Source organism: Vombatus ursinus, unplaced genomic scaffold, assembly GCF_900497805.2.
Source record: "Vombatus ursinus unplaced genomic scaffold, bare-nosed wombat genome assembly UNPS02014198.1, whole genome shotgun sequence".
In the NCBI taxonomy this organism is placed as follows: Eukaryota; Metazoa; Chordata; class Mammalia; order Diprotodontia; family Vombatidae; genus Vombatus; species Vombatus ursinus.
Window position 1 is genome coordinate 645,102 of NW_020953976.1, and position 12,257 is coordinate 657,358.

The following is a 12,257-nucleotide window of genomic DNA, read 5'->3' on the forward strand; positions in this document are numbered from 1 at the left end:
CCCAGACTATGGCTATAGTCCAGTCTGGGCATGATGCAGCCTGCACCAGAGTGGGGACTGCATCAAAAGAGAGAAGGGAGCATACCTGAGAGATGTTATAAAGGTAAAATCCACAGGCCTAGGCAACAGGTTGGGTGTGGGGGAGAGGGGAGCGGTGAAACACTGGGTTTCCAGTCTGGGTGAGGGGCAGGTGGGGAGGGCGATATAAGACCAGAAGACAAGAGAAAAGTTAGGGCTGGCCAAACAGAGCTGAAAGTCACCAGCATAGAGATGATAATTGAATCTACAGCAAGGGAAATAACATGGAGGGAGAAAAGGACCCAGGACAGAAGAAGCCCGAGACCCAGGGACTCCCACATTGAGTGGGTCTGACCTGAATGAAAAGCCAGTAGAGGAGTTTGAAAAGGACAGGTCAGACAGGTAGGAGGAAAACCATCAGACAGCAATGGCAAGAAAACAGACAGGAGGGCAGCTAGGTGGTCCAGTGGATAGAGCTCCAGCCTAGGAATCAGGAGGACCTGAATTCAAATCCAGCCTCAGACACTAGACATTTACTAGCTGTATGACCCCCTGGGCAAGTCACTTAACCCCAATTGCCTCATCAGAAAAGCAAAAGCAAAAACAAAAAACAGAGAGGAAAAATTATCCCAGAGAGCAGAGCGACTGACAGTGTCACAGGCTCCAGAGAGGTCAAGAAGGATGAGGACTGAGAAAAGGGCATTAGATTTGTCAACTCCTTGGTAACTCAAAGAAAGCATTTTCAGTTGAATGATGACATCAGAAGCTGAACTACAGAGGAAAGGAAGGGGAGGCACTGATTGTTATCTCATATGGTCCTGACCTACCTGGAAATTGGTGCTATTATTATCCCCATTTTACAGATGAGAGAACTGAGGCAGCCCGAAGTTAAGTGACTTGCCCACAGTCTCACAGTTAATAAAGTGTCTGAGGACAGATATGAATTCAGGTCTTCCTGACTCAAAGTACAGCACTCTGTACATTATGGCGCCACCTAGCTGCACCTCTTTAGTTTCTGATATTTACCCACCACGAAAAGACATTTTTGTACATATAGGTCCATTTTGCCCTTCTTTGCTCTCTTTGGAGGATAAACCCGGTAGTGGTATGACTGAGTCAAAGGGTATTCATAGTTTAGAAGCTTTTTGATTAGAGTTCCAAATTGCTTTCTCGAACAGCTGAGCCGATGTACAGCTCCACTAATAATGTATTAGTGTGCCTGTTTTCCTGAAGCCCTTCCATTTTCCTCTTTTACCATCTTTGCTGGTCTCTGGAGGTAGAATTTTAAGGTTGCTTTAATTTTTATTTCTCTAATTAGTCATGATTTAGAGCATTTTCCCTTAACTATAAGTAGTTCAGATAACCTCCTTTGAAAACTTCCTGTTCATAATCTATTGGAGAATGGCTTCAATATATTTTAAAAATAAAATTGGCCTACCTTACGTGGCAGTTATTTCACCTACCACAGAAGGAATTCTGTTAAAATCTTCCTAGAACACAACTTTGGTCCTGATACCTAAACTATGAAGAGATAAAATAGAAAAAGAAATCTTATCACTACAAATATTGAAAATAATGTGAACAAAGAGGCTATAGTAACATTCTTAGATTATACACTTTGACCAAGCTGGATTTGTGCCAGAAATGCAGGATTGTTTCAATACTGGGAAAACTATAAACATAAACAACTGTCTTAGTCATTTTTAAAATTCCGTAATTGTATCAATAGGTGTGATTTTGTTGGTATAGGGAATTCCCAGGTGAGGAAGCTCCTTCTACCAGTGCAAATCAGCACCTACACTCTACACTCTACCGCAGCTTACATTCTTGGAGAGTAGCTTGACGTGCTGAGGATTTAAATAACTTGCCCAAGGTGATATAATCAATGTGTGTCAGAGGCAGGATTTGATTTAAGTCCTTATTGATGGGTGGATGTCTGCCAAGGATCTATCTTTTCACCTCTAAACTACTTCCCTTGGGGATCTTATCAGCTGTCATGGATTTAATGACCATCTCTATGCTGACGATTCTCCTTTCAACCTTTCCTGCCCTAAACTCTCTGTTGACCTCCAGTCTCTTATCTTCCTCTCTTTACTGACCATCTCAAGATGGTTTTTCTATCATCATCTGAAATCAAACATTTGATTTCAAAGGCTGAATTCTTTCTCTTTCCTCCTAACCCCTTCCTCTTTCTAACTTCCTTCCCTATTATCGTTTCAAGGGTTTCGCCATCTTCCCAGTTACTTGGACCCACAACCCCAGTGTCATCCTTGACTCCCCTGTCTCTCTCCCCACCCCCGTCCAATCTGTTGACAAATCCTGTGAATTCTACCCTCAAAATATTTCTGGTGTATGCCCCCTGCCAACTCTCTAGTGCAGGCTTTCATCACTTCACACCTTAATTACTGCATTAACTTGCTGGTGGGTCTGCCTGCTGCAAGAGTCTCCTCACTCTAGACCATCGCACAGTTGGCTTTCAAAGTCATCTTCCTAAACATCATATCTGACCATCCTCCCACCCCCACTCAATCACTTGTCTCCAGGATCACTATAACCCCCTTCTTCTCTCTCTCTCTCTCTCTCTCTCTCTCTCTCTCTCCTCTCCTCTCCTCTTTTTTTCTCTTCTCTTTCTCCCTCTCTTCTCCTCTCTCTCTCTCTCTCTCTCTCTCTCTGGTTCTTTTCTTTGCCAAGGTTAACCTTTCCACTGCCCTACAGCTGGCAGATATTGCTCTCTTTCCTTTGTTGAAAACTGCTCCACTTATCCCTCTCCAGTCTCCCATGGGTTCCTCTCCCATCTTCCATGATCTTTCCAATACCACTGACAGGGGCTCTGCAGTCAGCTGCCAGCTCTTGATGGTTTGACTTCATCCAGGGCAGTGAGGGGCTCTCTCTCTCTGTCTCCTAAATTTATCTGGCTAGCAACTTTCCGTGAGTTGTTCAGCTGTTTCTAGTCAGAAGGTCAGTCATTGTCCTTGGTCGAGAAAATGGAAATAAAATGAAAAATGGGTCTCTCTGCATCTCTGTTGTCCGTTATTATCATCCTGCCTCCCCCGCCCCAAACAAAGGTCCTTTCCCTTCTCTGATCCTTCTCTTCATCCCAATATGGCTAAGAAAATGAAATCCTTTGGTTATGGTCAGTTGTTCACCCCCTAGGCCAGTCTTGGCTCCTTCTGAGCTTTGGCATTCCTGGCATTGTTTCAACAAGACTGTTCTGCCTTCTTATCTTCCCATTCACCCTCTATCACCTGGCTTTGTTTCCATCTTGTGAATGGTTCTTTTTAAAATCTATTTGCTTGGTGAGTTCTCTGTGTATCAATTGGTCTCTTCAGACAAATCCCATGTCTCCTTTTCAGCGGAATTATTTTCCTTTGTATCTGTAGAATTTCATTCCTCATCATCTCCCATACTTCCTAGGCTGGCTTCCCTTGAAGCATTTTAGTCTGTGGGATCCTACCTTTCTTTTTGGGGGTTGTGGGGGGCACAGCTTGGTGGTGCAGTGGATAGAGCACTTGGCCTGAAGTCAGGAAGACTCATTATTTGATAAATACCCATCAAATCCGGCCTCAAACACTTACTAGTTGTGTGACCCTGGGCAAATCACTTAACACTGTTTGCTTCAATTTCCTCATCTATGAAATGAGCTGGAGAAAGAAATGGCAAACCCTTCCAGTATCTCTGCCAAGAAAAGCCCAAATAGGATCACGAAGAGTCAGACAAGACTGAATAGGAAACAACAATTTTTTTATCTTAACCCTTTGAGATCTATTTTCCCCAAATCAAAGGTACAAGTTAGATCACCCCTAGATTTCCTCTCTTCTGTCACAAACTCTAAGATGGAGTGGTCACTTCCCCTCAGATTTCCTATCATTTTTACCCTAGCAACCAGTTCTTCTCAGTCAGAATCAGATCCAGAACAGCATGCAGGTGAGGTTATTATGACCCCATTTCAGCTCTGACACTTGAACCAGGCAAAAAATACTTTTTGGTTGACTCAATCAGAACTCAATCAGTGTGAATAAGGCCTATACATTTCCTTGAATTGATCAAAGCCACTGAGAGAGAGACTGGACATGCCCTGAGCCATTTGTACAAAGGAAGAAGCCATTTCCTTAGAGGAGATATTCTGAGGGTATGAAGTTTGGAAGGCTGAGGCCATCCTGGCATTTCTGTCTCACTTCCAAGGAGAAAGAGGAGCTGGGCCACTGAGCAGTGGCAAAGAAAGGTGATCTCAGGGAGTCATCAGCTCTATGGGGACCCACTTCAAAGGTAGGACCAGGAGGAGAGAAGTCCCAAGAAAAGCTCAGCCCATTCCTCAACTTTCCCTTCTGAAGTCTATCAGCAGACCCCATAATATAACATGTTGTTTATTTACCCAAACATTTCTAGCAAACTGAACTTTGCCTCAACCACAAAGAGGCTAGGTGAGACGATGTAAAGGGGAGGTTACTTGGTAGGTGTTAGGAATTTTTCTAACTGGGGACCCAAAGTAATTGAGACTGAATTAAGAACCTTTTATCTAAAAAAAATCCTCCATAAATCCAAAAAGAAAGGAACCTAGTTGACTTTAGGGGCCCTGGCATTGTCTCCTGACTTAAAATGAGTGAATTATTACGAAGCGGATGTTTTTAATAGTCAGTTGGCAAGCATTTGTTGAGCCCCTACTATGTGCCAGACACAGTGTTAGGCAGCAAAGATACAAAGAAAGGAGAAAGACTGTCTCTGCCCACGAGGAGCTCACAGTCTAAAGGGGGACACAACCATGCCAACAACTATGGTCTAGACAAGATCTAGACAAGCTACACTGAGGGTAGTCTCAGAGGGAAGGCACCAGCATGGAGAGACTTGGGAATGTCTCTCTCTTTCTCTCTCTCTCTCTCTCTTTTTTTTTTTTTTTTTTTTTTTGCTTAGGCAGTTGGCGTTAAGTGACTTGCCCAGGGTCACACAGCTGGTAAGTGTCAAGTGTTTGCTCTGAGGTCAGATTTGAACTCAGGTACTCCTGACTTCAGGGCCGGTGCTCTATCCACTGTGCCACCTAGCTGCCCGCTTGGGAATGTCTCTTACAGAAGTTGGGGTTTTATTTGGGACTTGAAGTTAGGCAGAGAAGGGGCCAGGAGGTGGAGATGAGGAGTGAGGGCATTCCAGGTATGGCAAAGAGCCAGAGAAAAGGCAGCCATTGTCCCCTGGTTGGATCCTCCATCTTTGGATGAAATAATCACTGAGGTAAATCAAGAAGTTATTAGCTGCTCTGCTTTGGGGAGAGAGAGGGGGTGGAGAAGAGAGATGAAAGTGAGAGAGGGAGGGAGGGAGAGAAAAAGAGGGGGGGGGGAAGGGGGGGGGGGGGGGGGGAGAGAGAGAGAAGAGAACACAGAGGAGAGAGACACAGAGAGAGATAGAGACAGAGAGAGAGGAGAAAGAGAGAGAGAGGAGAGAGACGCAGACACACACACACAGAAGAGAGAAAGGGATAGAGAAGGGAAGAGAGGAGAGAGACAGAGAGAGAGAAAGAGGAGAAAGAGAGAGAGAAGAGTGAGAAAGAGAGGGGGAGAGAGAGAAAGAGAGAGAGAGAGAAAGGAGAGAGAAGAGGAGAGAGGAAGGGAGGAGAGAGACACAGAGAGACAGAAAGAGAGACAGAGAGAGAGGAGAAAGAGGGAAAGGGAGGGAGGGAGAGAAAAAGAGAGAGGGGGAAGGAGGGAGGGAGGGAGAGAGAGAGAGAGAGAGGGAGGGAGGGAGGAGAGAGGGAAGAGAGAAGAGAGGAAAGAGGAGACAGATACAGAGAGAGACAGAGACACACACACACAGAAGAGAGAAGGGGATAGAGAAGAGATGAGAGGAGAGAGACACAGAGACACAGAGAGAGAAAGAGAAGAGAGAAGGGGATAGAGAAGAGAGGAGAGAGACACAGAGAGACAGAGACAGAGAGAGAGGAGAAAGAGAGAGAGAGAGAAGAGGTGAAAATGAGGGAGGGAGGGAGGGAGGGAGAGACGGAGAGAATGAGCTTCAGCCAAAGCCTGTAGAATTGAACCCCACCCCATATCTAACAGCTATCATTGTTCTAACACTTTAAGGTTTATAAAGCACTTTACAAATATTATCTTGTTCGATCCTCACAGCAACCCTGGGAGGGAGGTGCTATTATCATCCCCACTTTATAGATGGGGATACTGAGGTAGACAGAGGTGAAATGACATGCCCAAGGTCATGCAGCTAGAGAGTGTCTGAGGCTGGATTAGAACTCAGGTGTAGACCCCAGGGCTCTATCTACTAAACATCTAGCTGTTACTACTCTAACACGTCCCTGTTCCAGGCCTATGATTTGTTTCCCCAAATCCTCATTTATTTCCTTTTTCTATCTAGGTATTCTGAGGTAAAATTCAATGATAACATCACTGCCATTTCCCCCCCTCCCCTTTGACTTTCTCCCATACACGCTGCATCATTCCACCTGTCTCTGGCTCCTGGCTATCCTCACCTGAGCGTGCCTTCCTAACGTACAAAGCTGTCCACCCCCCCCCCCCCCCCCCCCAGCTGTCTTTGTACCCCGTTTCTTTTGAGTGAAGTAGACCCCTTTGAGCCATGGGCCCTTACTGGCTTCCTCTCACCAAGTCTCAGCGCCGTTGGGGAGGACCAACCTTCTGCTTTGCATTATGGCCTGTGGTCTGCTCTGGCTGTTGTCTGAACATAAGGCATTTGTGTGCAGACACCTGAGGCCTCGGCTTTGACGGCTGACTACTTTCTTGGGCTTTGTCTTAGGATGTGTGGACTCCTCAGGTGTTCGCTCTCCTTCTGTGTGCCCCCTTCCCCGCCCTTCCCCACCCCCCAGTGCCCTTTTGATTAGATTTGCTAGACATCTGACAGAAGCATGCTGACCCACCTTGCTTAGGTGAACTCTGGCCAGGAATCTGTCAATCAGATTTCAAAAATAATTTTATTGATGTCTTGAGTTCTTATACTGCCTAAATTTCCTCATGTCCCTTCCTGGAGAGCCATCCTATATAAAAAGAATAGCTTTTACTTTTTACACAAATAAAGTCAGATCTAAACAATTGGAAAAATATCAATTGCTCATGGGTAGGCTGAGCTAATATAATAAAAATGACAATTCCACCTAAATTAATCTATGTATTCAGTGCCACACCAGTCAAACTACCAAAAATTATTTTTATAGAGCTAGAAAAAATAATAACAAAATTCACCTGGAAGAAGAAAAGGTCAAGAATATTAAGGGAATTAATGGGGAAAAATGCAAAGGAAGGTGGCCTAGCCCTACCTGATATAAAACTGTATTATAAAACAACAATCAGCAAAACCATTTGATAGTTGCTAAGAAATACAGTGGTGGATCAGTGAAACAGGTTAGGTACACAAGACACAGTAGTCAATGATTATAGTAATCTACTATTTGATAAACCCAAAGACCCCAGCTTTTGGGAAAAGATCTCACCATTTGACAAAAACTGCTGAGAAAACTGGAAAATAGTATGGCAAAAATTAGGCATACACCGATATAAGGTTGAAATAGGTACATGATTTAGACATAAAGGGTGATACCATAAGCAAATTAGAAGAAGAAGGAATGGTTTACCTGCCAGATCTACAGAGAAGGGAAGAATTCATGACCAAACAAGAGATAGAGAACGTTATGAAATGCAAAATGTATAATTTTTATTACGTTAAATGTAAAAGTTTTTGTACAAACAAAACCATTGCAACCAAGATGAGAAGGAAAGCAGAAAGCTGGGAAACAATTTTTATAGCCAGTATTTCTGATAAAGGCCTTATTTCTCAAATATAGAGAACTAAGTCAAATTTATAAGAATACAAGTCATTCCCTAACTGATTCATGGTAAAAAGATATGAATGGGCAGTTTGCAGATGAAGGAATTAAAGCTATCTATAGTCATATGAAAAAATGCTCTAAATCACTATTGATTAATAAATTAAAACAACTCTGAGCTATCACCTCCCACCTATCAGATTGGCTAATATGACAGCAAAGGAAAAAGGTAAATGGTGGAGACGATGTGGGAAAATTGGGATATTAATGCATTGCTGGTGGAGTTGTGAACTGATCCAACCATTCAGGAGAACAATTTGGAACTATGCCCAAAGGGCTATAAAACTATGCATATCTAGCAATACCACTATTAGGTCTGCATCCCAAAGAGATCATAAAAAAGGGAAAAAGACCTACATGTACAAAAATATTTATAGCAGCTCTTTTTGTGGTGGCAAAGAATTAGAAATTGAGAGGATGCCCATCAATTGGGGAATGGCTGAGCAAGTTGTGGTGTATGAATGTAATGGAATACTATTGCTCTATAAGAAATGAGGAGCAGGCAGATTTCAGAAAAACCTGGAAAGACTTACATAAACTGATGCTGAGTGAAGTGAGCAGAACCAGGAGAACATTATACACAGTAACAGCAACATAGTGCAATGACTGACTTTGATAGACTTAGCTCTTCTCAGCAATTCAATGATCCAAGATAATTCCAAAACACTCATGACGGAAAATGCTATCCACATCCAGAGAGAGCTATGGAGGCTGAATGCAGATGGAAGCATGCTATTTTCATTTTTTGCTTTTTTTCTTTTTCTCTTTCTCATGGTTTTTCCCTTTTGTTCTGATTCATCTTTCACAACATGACTAATGTGGAGATGTGTTTAACATGATTGTATATGAGTTACCTATATCAGATTGCCTGCTGTCTTGGGGAGGCAGGAAAATTTGGAACTCCAAATCTTATAAAAAATGAATGTTGAAAACTATCTTTACATGTAATTGGAAAAAATACCATTTATTAAAAAAAGAATAGTTTTAAAAAGAACAAAGTAGCATAAAAAAAAAACTCAGAAAAAAAACCACCTAGGTGTTCATTTAATAAATTTATAAATAGCCTTCCTTCGTGTGTAATTTGTATCTTCTGAGTGTTTGTATGTGCCTGTTTTCTGAGGGATATGTGCCTTGTTGTTCAGTCACGTCTGACACTTCGTGGCTGACTTTTTCTTGGCAAAGATGCTGGAATGGTTTGCCATTTCTTTCTCCAACTCATTTTACAGATGAGAAAACTGAGGCAAACAGGGTGAAGTGACTTGCCCAGGGTCACACAGCTAGTAAGTGTCTGAGGCCAGATTTGAACTGGGGAAGGTGAGTCTTCCTGACTTCAGGTCTGGCGCTCTATACACTATGGCACTCCCTAGCTGCCCTTCAAAGCTGCTAGACTGGGAGGAGGCAGGAGGAGACAGTGAAATTCTCCTCTCATTCCCGCAAGCATTTCCTCTACAGACCACTCCAAATTCCTTTCTAAACCCTCAGGGATGAGGCTAATTTGTTTGCTCAGAGGACCTCCTCTTTCCTTTCTTGACTTGTAGAAGTGTTCACACCTCATGAAAAAAATCACTGGGTGTTACTCATTAAAACTCAGTGCAGCCTCCTCCCCTCCTTGCTAAGGAGAAGGGATGAGAGGGTAGGACCCTGGGTCTCCAGAGGCCCAGACATACACCTCCCACACTCCGGGGCATGCTGCTCCTGGCAAGGACCCACCCTGGGGAAACATAGCCAGCCTGGCTAGAGCAACCGAAGCAGAGACAGTGGGTTCAGTGGGTGGCCCAGAGTACAGGTTTGGGGTCAGGAAGATCTGAGTTAAGATTTGCCTTCAGGTATCTACCAGCTGTTGGGTTATGGCCAAGTCACTTAATGTCTGTCTGCCTCAGTTTCCTCAGCTGTAAAATGGAGATCATCATAGCACTGTGCTTCCCACGATTGTTGTGAGAGGTCATCTATGAAAATGCTTAGCACGGTGCCCAGCATATTGTGTTGTTGAGTCATGAAGAGTTGTCCCACTCTTCACGACCCCATTTGGGGTTTTCTTGGTGAAGATAATTGGACTGGTTTTCTATTTCCTTCTCCAGCTCATTTTACAGATGAGAAAACTGAGGCAAACCAAGGATCACATTTGAACTCAGGTCCTCCTGACTCCAGGACTGGGATGCTATCCACTGTGCCACAGAGCTGCTCTGAGATTTGAGTTTCTTTCTTTGCTTGGAGACATAGCCCTGAGTCACTAACCTCACTCAGAAGCAGAGTTAGGGGCAAAAAAGTATATTCCTTGGGGAGGGTACCTCAAGTATCTTCCCCTTATGGAAGCTGAGATGAGAACAGGGGAGACAACCCCCCTAACTCAGGCCTGGGGGAGGCAGGGACTGGAATACATGCAGACACCCTGGGACTCAGGCCAGTTAGCCTGGCTGTGTTGATGACAGGGTGGAGTCCCACAGGGTCACCTGTAAATCAAGACCTGAGAAAGCTGAGGGGCTGGAGTTGTCTCTCCCATCACCCCACACCCATCCCCCCAGCTCTGTTCTTCCTTTCTCTAGTGACCTCCCCAAGACTCTGGCAGCTGCAACCCCCTTCCCCTGTCTCCCCGGTCTTTCTGTGTGTCCGCTCTCTTGCGTCTCTCTCCCCATTTGGACCAGGCCCAAGCAGGCAAGGATGTCAGAGAAACATGACAACTAGCGTTCTGTAGTTACCCTCACTCATTGGGTTAAGGAGTTTGAGTCTTATGTAGGGTTCTCTTTTTCCACCTGGGGTACAATGAGGGGAGGGAAGACAGATTCCAAGAGCAGTCTGTTTAGGTCAGAGGCCCAGGGAACAGTGTGTGGGTTGTTAAGGGGGATCCCGTTTGGCAGGTTCGGAGGGGGAAGGAGTATCACCTCCCTGGTCTCCCATGCTTCCCAAGCCTTTGACTTACTTTCCTCAACCTCTCCCTACCACCTCCCCTCACTAACCCCCTTGGGTGGGAATGCCCCACCCCCACAGTAGAGCCTCCGTCCTGGTGGCTAGCTCTCAAGGTTTCCCAGGAGCTGGGAGGCAGAATCCTACTAGGGACCAGGGCCACCTCTTTCTCCACTTGGGCCCAGAAGATAGATTGTTTACATCTAGGGGGACCAGGGGTGAAGCTCAGGGTGGGAGGGCAGGGGAGGCCCTTCAGGGTCCATCCTGGGGCCCTCATTGCCCTTCCTCGGGCTTAGAGACTTCCTGTCCCAGCCTCAGAGCGTTTGTGGGCCAAGTGGGCTCCAGGATCCCCTTGGCCAGGGTGCTGAGTAGCCAGACTGGATAAGGTGGGGAGGGATGGGGGATGTTGCAAACCTGTGGCCCTCTCACCCTCCCCTATGAGCCTGAGCTCCGGATGGTGGATCATGAGAGAAGGGAATGAAGATGGTAAAAAATGTTCTGTCTGTAAACCCCTCCAGAGCCACGATGGACAAGTGGCCGGAGATTCCCTTTGGTATTACCAGGACACCCGTAGATTCACCCCTTCTGCAATAAGAATAATAGCTAGCATTTCTATAGGACCTACTATGGGCCAGGCACTGTGTTATGTGCTTTACAAATATCTGATTTTATCCTCACAGTCAGCTTGCCAGGTAGGTGCTACTATTATCCTCATTTTATAGAAGAAGAAACTGAGGCAGACAGGAGTTAAGTGACTTGCCCAGGGTCTCACAGCTAGTAAGTGTCTGAGGCTAGATTTGAACTTAGGTCTTCCTGACTCTAGGTCCAGGCATCTGTCCATTTCAAGACCTAGCCATCAAACTTTTCCTCTGACGGACAGAGAGACGTGCTCTGTCCAGAGGCCACCTGGGGTTGAGCAGGACTGAAAGGGAAGCCCTATTATACAGGAAACCCTGGAGGACAGCAGGAGTCTCCTCCCAAACTTGGGCTATGGTCTCCTGTGTGTGTGTGTGTGTGTGTGTGTATGTGTGTGTGTGTGTGTGTGTGTGTGTGTGTGTGTGTGTGTTCCATCCTCCCCTCCCTCTCCTGGTTTCACAGAGAAGGTCAGACTGGCAGTCTTCCTCACCTAACCTCCAGCCCCTCAGAGAACCCAGGCTGAGACCCCTATGTCCCAGGGTCAGAGCTGAGATTGGCTTCTTTTCCACTCCAGATTAGATCTGGCTCCCTGGTAAAGGAGGAAAGAGAGGGGAGAGACAGAAGTGGGGAGGAGGGCAGGAGGAGCACATCCGAGTGTGTTGTGGCACCTGAGGCCCAGGCTGGGTTGGGCAGAAGGGCCAGCCTGCTGGGGAATATGGAGCCCAGCCCCTCAGTGGACAGCAATAGCTCCGAGACATCCCTCACCTCTAACCAAGGAAATCATTGACTGGCAGAGCCATAGGGACCATTCCCCCAATGTTTTCTGCCTCAGCAAGTAGGAAAACTGCCTATCCCCAAGCCCCTGACA